The sequence below is a fragment of the Amborella trichopoda genome, chromosome 3 (assembly GCF_054954075.1).
Source record: "Amborella trichopoda isolate Santa Cruz 75 chromosome 3, AtrichopodaSantaCruz75HAP2 v2.0, whole genome shotgun sequence".
Classification (NCBI taxonomy): Eukaryota; Viridiplantae; Streptophyta; class Magnoliopsida; order Amborellales; family Amborellaceae; genus Amborella; species Amborella trichopoda.
The window spans coordinates 3,319,067-3,329,929 of NC_142338.1; positions in this window are offsets into that span (position 1 = coordinate 3,319,067).

Consider the following 10,863-nt stretch of genomic DNA (forward strand, 5'->3'; position numbering starts at 1 on the left):
GGTACTATTAGTACCGTGATGGTGGACCATCATGAATTCATGATTGTAATAGAACATGAAGGGTATTTTTGGTAAAAAAAATTATAGAAAATCAAAGAATGGGTATAATATAGTTCTCAAAGAATTTGATATTTTCAAATTATAAAAAAATACTTATAAGTGATAAAGGTTCTTACATGCGAAAATTACAAAAATGCTACATAATGGAGATGGGGCAATTTCTATAAACCGTTTTTTTTAAACAAGTAGCATAGGAGAAAGAATAAATTACGTAATTGACCTTTGTTACAGATGAGAATTACACCATGTCCCTAAGGATCATGGGAAATTATTGTCTTTATGTTCATCACCATCCACTCCATCACCACCGTCCAATGGAGTGGATGGTGATGGATATGAAGCGAACATTGTATTCGTCAACGGAAGGGTATATGGCTTCCTCTAATCCTTAGGGCTTTAGGATATGTATGTGGTACTCGGCGAGTGTGCTTTCACCTTCCTTTCTCGTCGCTCTTGGTTCTCACTAAAAATCAATTCGAGGAAAGAATGGGCTTCATATTGATATACATCATTATGGATGTACATGTATATATCTCTTGATAAGGTTAAGTATCTAGAAGATAGAGACCAAGTTACTTGATCATCAAGTTATCATACCATAATTATTTTTTATAATTGTGTGATTGTCCTCTATATATAGACATACTTCTTGATATAAACATTCATCCATTCATCCAAAATAATGAAAATGTAGTCATACTTCTTGATGTAAACATTCATCCAAAATAATGAAAATGTAGCCAGTTAGGCTTTGGATCCGTGGTTCAGGCCAGATCCGTGGACATTAGGCTTTGGCTTGGACATTAGGCTTTGGCCTGAACCACGTAAATGTTGTGTTCTATCTTCTTCTCTCTCCATTCTATGCTCCACAAATTCATAAATGTTGTGTTCTATTTTCTTCTATTTCCATTATATGCTCTCACAAATTCTAAGTTGTGTTCTATCTTCTTCTCTTTCCATTATATGCTATCACAAATTCTAAGTTGTGTTCTATCTTCTTATCTTTCCATTATATGCTCTCACAAATTGTAAGCTGTGTTCTATCTTCTTCTCTTTCCATTATATGCTCTCACAAATTCTAACATGGTATCAGAGGGAAATTTTAACATATATGCTCCTCGGCTCAGATTTGAGCTCGCCAACCTCAAATATAAAATCGGGAACTTTCATAGTAACGAAGAAAAATCTGATTTGCTCCTCTACCAAGCCTCTGGTCTACCACGGAGAGTTTTCATCTCATCTCCATATACATCATTATGGTGATATATGTATATATCTATTGATAAGGTTAGGTATCTAGAAGATAGAGACCAAGTTACTTGGTCATCAAGTTATCATACCATAATTATCTAACATAGTATCAGAGCTATAGACTCCTTGTTTCAGATCTAATATTGAGAAATTTCAAAACCATCTACAACCACCGATCCTTGTTGATGTGTTGGTAGCATGACCTTTATTCTTCCCTGATGTCCGAGAATCGAGTTGGTAAAAAGAGGGAGAGAGACGTGATAATGATTCTAGGGTTCCCTGTGAACGATGGCGATGTGAAGCGAGTGCTGAATATTATCTAGGGTTCCTTTTCTCAAATTTCAACTGCAACCCTTAACCTCCAAATCATTGGCATGGATCAATTTGCTATGGTGGAAGAATTGACTTTTCTTATTAAAAATAACTTACCTTGTAAGCATCTCATTCTTTCAATGGAAAATGTCCTAGTCAAATTCCTTCAACGAAATACATGCTTCGAGGTTGTCTTGGAGCTCGTATCAATAAATCCTTACCACCGCATGCTTCTACATCGTCTTGCAGAGATTTTCGAGTTAGCACATGAATCTGTTGGGGAACTCGTACCAATAAATCCTTACCACCGCATGCTTCTACATCGTCTTGCAGAGATTTTCGAGTTAACACATGAAACTGTTGGGGAACGAGATGATCGTCATTTAAATATGGATTTAAATAGTTTTTTTTTTTAAGATGTGGGCTTTTTTCTAGAAACCCAATTTCATTGGCATCTTTTTTGATACGATTGTACTCAAAAGGGAAAAAGAAAAAATTTGAATTTTGCAAGTTGTTGTTTCTTCGCATCCACACTCAACTTGAGGGGGAGAGTATAGGAGATATGGAGATGAGATGAGTAGAAATGAAGTCAACATCTCTAAAGTAACTACTAAAGAAAATCCAGATTCTGGCTCAGTCCAACTACTATGCAAATGGAAGTTATGATCATATTGATTCCAGAGTTCCAGTCTCCAGATGAGAAGATGAAGATGATGAAATTTATAGATCGAAGTCGATGATCAAGAGTTCCGTCTCCAGATGAAGAAATGAAGATGATCGAATTTCTCGATCCTGGCTGATGATCAAGTTTTCTGTTCCTTGATCTTGTTTGATGATGGAGTTTTCTGTTGCTCTATCCTATGTGATGCTCGTCGAGTTTTTCGTTACTCGATCTCGGATGTTCCGAAGAGAGATAAAGAAATATCCTTTTCTTTTAGAAAGATAAAGCCTCTAGAAAAAAAGAAGCCTCTAAAGAGAGAAATCTTTAGAGAAGGCTCTAAAGAGAGCGATCTTCTCTAGCTTCTGAAGAGAGAGAACTTCAAAGAAGCCTAGAAGCCTTTGAAAAGAGAGATCTTAAGAGAAGCCGCTAAAGAGACCTCTGAAGAAAGAGATCTTCAAAGAACCCTAGAAGCCTCTGAAGAGAGAGATCTTTAGAGAAGATTTTCAAAGAAAAAAGTAGAGTGCCTAAGAAAAGTTGTTTCTTGGAAGACCTTATAGAGAGAAAATCTCTAGAAGAAAGTAGAGGGCCAATAAAGGTTGTTTTTTGGAAGACCATGATAACATGTGATTTTTTTTTGGTAATGTAGTATTGTTCAAACTCGAGAGAAAATCTCTAGAAGAAAGTAGAGAGCCAATAAAGGTTGTTTTTACCATGATAATATGTGATTTTTTTTTGGTAACGTAGTATTGTTCAAACTCGAGAGAAAATCTCTAAAAGAAAGTAGAGAGCCAATAAAGGTTGTTTTTTGGAAGACCATGATAACATGTGATTTTTTTTGGTAATGTAGTATTGTTCAAAATTGAGCTGCTTTGTGTCAAAGCATATTGAGTTTGATGGAGCATATTGAGTTTGTGGGGGAGTGTTGGGATATGGATATATTAGGTTCATATTGATATACATCATTATGGATGTATATGTATATATCTCTTGATAAGGTTAGATATCTAGAAGATAGAGACCAAATTACTTGGTATATATATATATCTCTTGATAAGGTTAGATATCTAGAAGATAGAGACCAAATTACTTGGTTACGTAAATGCTATGTTATATTTTCTTCTCTCTCCATTCTATGCTCCCACAAATTCATAAATGTTGTGTTCTATTTTTTTCTTCATTCTATGCTCCCACAAATTCTAACAAGTATATGATTCTTTCCCATTAAACTATAACAATATAAAATAAAATAGAGGTAAATTATAGCATGGATCTTAATACCACCGTCCTTCAATTGGAACATGTTGTAGATGGAGTTTTCGACTATCACATAACAATATAATTATCCTCTCTTGTTTTTGTGGATCTTTTTTGTTTTTTCTCTTCTTCTTTTTTTCGTGGTGTGGATCTTCTCTTTCACCCATCAATCTGGCGTGGCAATGCACCATGTCGATCTTCTCTCTTGCACATGCACCATTCTTGTATCACTCTCTCAAACATACACATCCACTACTCTTGAGAGGCAATGCGACACTCGCTCATCCACTCTCACACACACATACACCATTCTGGTATGGCAATGTAACATCTCCCTCTATGACAGTGGGCTCGTGGTAAAGGTGATTAGAGCGGCAATTATCACAATGTGACATCTAGAATTCTATTCTCATTAAGTCCAAAATTAATATTAAAATATCTCTATATGCGAGTATAGTCAAGATGTATTTTTGCCACTACCAATGCTCTCTATCCTCTCGACTTGGGGAAGGTAAGAGGGAGGGGTGGCTAATTTCAAAACTCTTTTGAAACACTTAAATTTCCATTTTATACTTTTTAACAAAGAGAACTAAAGAAGGAAAAGTATATAAAGAGACCATTTACTTTTAGCATAAAGAGGTCACAACCATTATTGTCTATCAAATTTCAAATTAAGCGGTTATAAATGTATTTTTGACTAAACTCAAAGTCTAACAAAAAATTCATTGAACTTCGTGATACACCCTAAGCCATCCAATTCAACATCTAATGATTAGGATAAATTGTGACCTCCTTGTACTAAAGATAAATAGTCTCATAATATATACCAAAATTTGGATTTCGCCTTTGGATTTCTCCTTCAATTCTCCACCAAAATTTTAGGAAATTTCAAAATGATCCTTTTAGATCCTTCTAATAAATATATGTCATGATTTGCTAGATCTAAGCCCTTGTTTTGAAACTTCTATATTTGAAATTCCATAAGTTCGTTAAACTTGAGTTCGAAATCTTTGATTTCTCACTAACGTTTTTCACCAAATTAATTAAAATTTATCCCAAAATGTTCCTGTAGCATTGGTCTACAAAAGGCCTAACAAAGTTTACTATATCAAAACTAAAAATCTGAAAGATTTATTTATTTATTTATTTTTATTTTTTTTACTATTTTTGGGTTAGTTTTCCACCATTTTCATTCCTATTTTTTAAAATTTGAAATGTTTTAGCTCGATTTTGATTTACCTCTTATAGTATAGAATAAATATTTTGATGCTGAATGATTAGATTTTTTATGTAATTTTCTACATTTTTGAACATTTCTATTATTTTTAAATATTGGCTAGTTTGGTTGGGTTAGCTCTTCGAGTCAATCGACTCAACCGGACCTCGAAGCAGCAAGTCTTAAATAATTAGAGAATGTTATTTAGTTCGAATAACTTAGTTGTACAAATTATTGTAGTGCCCCTAACTCTTCAGGTTCAAATCCTGAAGAGGGATAATTTAACATTTTTTAACATATTTATTGATATTTTGAGGAGGTATCTTAGTCAAATGATACTTAAAAAATAACCTTTTCTAGTGTCAAATAAATGACTAAGGGAAACTTATTTAAAGAGATTGGTTACCTGTTGTACAATAAGGGCACAATAAACCCTAACTATCGTATGTGAAGATTGAAACTTGGGATATTTCACAAGTCTCAAAAAATTTTGTTTAGACTTTACGCCTAGTCAGTGCTAGACCCCTAGCTATTCAATTTTAAATTTAGTGGCAAGTACTAATTGTCACCTCCTTGTATCTAAAGCGAATAATCTTATTATCTACTTTTTCTTTAATACATTAATGCCTATCTTCTGATTAAATTTCAATATACCCATAAAAAATATATGATATTGTTTGGAATAGTTGTAAATGGGTAGACTGTTAAATAATTCATCTCATATAGGTATTTTGATAAATTTCTATTCCTTTAATAATTTTGTAAAATAGTTGGACTGTAAGTGATATTTTCTCCAAAATAATCAAAATGTTATAGAAAGCATCAAAGGCAAACTACCCAGGAAAGTAGGGTTCATGTCACACCCCAAGAATTTACAGTACTGTTATTCCTGAGATGTGACAGACAAAACATATATACATCTATTGATAGGACAAATTTACAGTGGCGAGGTCTTACATAGTAAGTAAAGAAAGCTAGCACAACAACAGTATCTTCCAAGGTTGATCTTGACTAGCACTCAAAATGAATCCGTAGTTATCCTGAAAAAATGTTTACCATAGTTTGATGAGTTTGGCTACTCAGTAAGTGATCATCATAATCCTAAAAATAATCATGATTGAAAGATATCAATATTTTTCAAAATGAGATCTATTAATAGAAATGCATCAACAATTTCACTTTCAATAATTGCATAATTAAGTATAATCCGAGTAATTGAAATGCTTATAACACTTTTAACGACAGTACATAATTCAAAGGATTTCACATAATACCCTACTGGCGTCCCAAGTAGGTCACATATATACCCCATCAACGTCCTGATGGGTCCACTTAATCCCTATCGGCGTCCCAGATAAGTCCACTTAATCCCTGCAGGTCCACTTATACCTCACCGGCGTACCGGATGAGTCCACTTAAACCCTACCGGCGTCCCAGATAGGTCCACTTATATCTCACCAGCGAACCGGATGAGTCAACTTGCATACTTAAATTATTTCTAAATCTCTTTAAACATTCGAAAGCAGCAATATCATGTACTCAACATATCACTGAAACCATTAATATGAATTTCACTTAAACCATTAATAACAGTCACTCTCTATAACATTTCAAAAATAACCAATCAAATATTTTAGGCTCAAATTTAGAAAGGTAGCAGTTTGTAAAGGCATTCTAGCATAATTGCCAATTTAATATGTATAGAAAAACTCTTATAAAAATTCAAGAATACGGAATTATCACAATTTATGGAATATCAATTCACAAATAAACATTTCACAATAATACTATAATCAATTGAAAAAAAATGTCAATTTTTTAATAATAAGGCAGTCATTTGCACATGAATTTTACAATGTCTAAATATTCAAAACAGTAGAAAGAAATATCACAATTTTACTAAAAGCAGAAATATCACATTTATTTCTAACAATAGACAAGAAAAATAAATAAATTTATTTTTCTAATTTACAGCATTCAAAATTTCTAACATAGATAAAATATCACAATTTTTATTAAAAAGATTATTTTTCAAGATAATGAGGTCACGTGCGCATAAAATTTATCGCGCCTAAAATTCATGATAATAAGCAGAAATAATTATTTCATTTTATTTTTAAAAAGAATGGATTATTTTTCGAGACAATAAGGTCACTTACACATAAAACTGATAAAATAAAGATCCTAGACGGAAATATCACTATTTATTAAAAATAGACTATTTTTCAGGAAGACGATGTCACTTACCCACAATTATTTGAGAGGGAGCTTCCGATAAAAATTTTCGGTTCGAGAGAGAAGTTCACTGTGTTTCGACCAGAGAGAGATCTCAAAGTTTTGTTTTAGGGTGGGAGTGCTCACATCCTCTAGTTAAATTCTTATAACGTATTATTATATTATTTTCTTACGCTCTACCTCATACCTGAGGTGTCGCGTTAAAAGCAAACGTTTATCGTACGAAAACCACGTCCGCTAAAGGACGCTGCCAGCTGCAAGCAGCAGGAGGCAAAAGCGGGGAAAGGAAAAAGTAAAGGCAAGCAAATGTTAATTCAAAGCAAAAGTTTTTGAAAACAGTGATGGTCCCCAAGGACCATCATACTCAAACAGAACATCACCTATTTATAAACATATTTTCTCCTTTTTTATAAAATATAAATATATAAATATATAAATATATAAATATAATATATAAATATATAAATATATATATATATATATATATATATATATATATATATATATATATATATAAAAGAAAAGATGGGATTAGCCCACTAGCTCATATAAACATATAAGCCTAACGTTCTAGATTGAATTTGGGTCGATCTGACGATCACGGATGTCCGGTAGTATTTGAATTTTAGGTTTTTTTTCTACAAATTCAAATCATTTGAAATTTTAGGCGTGTGTTCATCAAACATAGGTGAATCTTTGAAAATATCAAACAAATATTTTACATGAAATAAATTGATAAAAATACCCCTGAAATGTTTCGAGGGGTATTTTTGTTATTTTATTTTTTACGGATAATTTTTTCATATTTTTATTATGTGCGCCTTGATGAGAAGAACACACCTAAAATTTTAAGTGACTTGGATTTTTCAAAAAAAAAAAAAACTAAAATTCAGATACTACCGAACATCCGTAATCGTCAGATCGGCCCAAATTTAATCTGAACCGTTATGCTCATTTATTCATATGAGTTAGTGGGCATATGAGCTAGTGGGCTAATCCCTTGAAGGATTTTAAGTAAGAATCTGATTACACCCATACCATTTTAGAACGAGTTCGATCTCAATTGATTTCCATATAAATCGACAATCCTGATCGAAAACTCACGAGGTTTTAAACAAGTAAACCAGGACCATACCATTCACATTTGGAGGAGACGTAAAAGAAAGTGGGGACAAAAAGGGGGCACCGCAATGCAATGAAGAGTCTAATTGAAAGATGGGTCCTATCATAGGAGATTGAGCCTTTTCGATATTCGGTGGGACCCACCCCAAGGAGAACTCACGATTTCGTTTCACGTTATTGAGCGAAAATGTTCTCAACCGTATCGTGTCGTGTCATGTCGTGTCGTGAGTAGGATGAAGTTTCTATAAGGCTTAGGTGCTATGAGAATAGAATAAAGCCTACCTCAATATTGACAATAACTCAAAAAATGTATGGATATTGTGGATCTATGAACGTTTGTTTTTAGGGCGAAATAGACGGTTTAGATAATTTGTTACAATATATAATATTTGAAATCCTAATTGTTTTTTCAAAATCATAATGTTCAAGCCTAGATGATCGATGAGAAGGTTTTCTAATGCTTGAATTGCAATTTTTGATGAGTTATGAGGTGAGGTTTTACTTATTTGGATAGGGCACACCATTTTCCTCAATGAAAATGTACAAAGATAAATATTTCCTTCTTCATTTCTATTTTTTTTCCAAAAGTCATGCTAAAATCCGGTGCGATTCTTAAAAGGTAGTTTTTCATTAAAGGGCATGTTTGGTACGTGTGAAATTTTTTTCTGTAAAAGTATTTTCACATAGAAAAGTTCCCCCATATGATTAAGTGTGAGATTTTTCACGGTGTGACAAATGTGTTAGGATCAATTGGTATGAAAATTTTCATGAAAATATATTTTTACAAAAATATTTTCATGCATACCAAATGTGTTCCGTCTTCGTCTCTTTCCAGTAATTTCTATAAAAAAACACATTCTCAAGTTTACAAGGAGCTTGAAAACCATGATCGTGAAAATTTATATGACTTTCAGATACATATAGTGTTAAAAATTGGACTGGAGCTTGGTCTCGTTGGGGTCTGGCCCAAATCACCCTAGCCCAACTTAGCCGAGTCCAAGTGGACTTAGCAATGCTAAATAAAAAATTGAAAATTTGTGGAAGAATTGGTAGACTCTAGCAGTTGTAGGGGTCCTTGGCATGAAATACATGGCTCTCAATCCCAACCAGACTCATACGATTCTTAGTTAGCTCGACAATTTTTAAATAACGGATGAAAAAGCACACTCAAGCCCACAAATTTTTTATTTGGGGTGAATAAAGTCCACTAAATCCAACATTGAAACTTGGTGCTCCAATGTATACCCCCCACTCTTCGTCTTGCTTCAAGAGAAAGGAGGGCAGTTACAAGATGGGGAAGGGATGATGCTTCATCCATCAAATCAAAATAATTGAGACTTATTACAAATAGATATGCCTTACAGATCAAAAACCATTGACACCACTAGAGTTAAGGTTTTTTAGTATGAGATAGCTCTTCATGTAACCATTGCCCTATTCGATTGACATTCATGGAATACTTTACAAGTTGGCTGTTCATGTTTTTTGCTCCTTGCTTGATGTTATCGATGGCTGCTCTCACAATTATTTGCCTATGTATTCATTTGGGCAAACGTAAGGCAGTAGGAATCTTGCAAAAAGAGAGTGCACAAGAAAAAGAAAAAAAAAGAAAGCGTAGGTCAGTATGCAGTTGGTTTTGACTTATTTTTATCAAAAAGAGAATAAAGTTTGATATATAATTTGTTTCTAATTTCATTTAATTGGTCAAATCGGTTAAAATAGGTTGGCCCGATCGGCTAAAACAGGTCAAACATTGATTTTTTACTAATTTTTTACTAAACTCGATTTTTACTATAGATCAGACCAATCAATTCATTTTGACAACTTTATTTGTAGAATTATGTAAACATCTAATACATTTATATTGCAAGAGAGTTCATGGATGACAATTTAAAGAAAGTAGAGGGAGAGATTTCGAGACTTTTAAAGGGAAAAATACTAGCATTAAGAAGTTTTAAATTCAGACTCCTCATTATTCTCCCTTACATATATAGAGCGCTCAGAGAGGACTTTTGTGATGATCTTTCAATATAGCTAATATTTTAAAAAATAATATTTGTTAAACTCTTTTATTTGATTCTTGAGTTGATCAATAATTTCAATTGGAGTTTTCAATCATTTGTAATAATTGGTCATTTTTTAACTAATTGTCTCCAAATTCACACTCCTATTTATCTTACCTTAATAATATTGATTAACCCTTCAATTTTGTTTATATATTATTAAATAAAAGTGCAATTTTTGTTATTTTCCACTTTAAAACCAAAGTCTTAATTAATTCACAAAATTGTATGAATTGGTTTTTTTTTTAGTGAAAATATTTATATTATACTCAATTTTTTTTAAAATGTTACTAGCAATTTCTATTATTTTTGTTTGGATATAGGTTGCATAAGGTCGCAACTTTAAACAATCAAAGTAAGGCACACTTCCAAACTTTGTTATCAAATACAATTTTGTGTAAAAAATTCTTAGGATGACTTGAGAACCTGTTTGTGTCTCTAATTATAAAACTTTAAACTCAAAAGTGGTTCAAATCAAGCAAATCTATAAACACATGAAAATCTTGAAAATAGACGGTCTAGATAATATGTTGCAAGATATATTATTTTTAAGACTTAATTTTTTTTATTTTTTAAATCCATACATCTCAATTTCAAGATGATCAATTAGATAGTCTTCCAAAGTCAAAATATCTGTTTTCGGTGGATCGTTTAGGTGCACCTTAATTCTACAATTTAAGATTGCAATC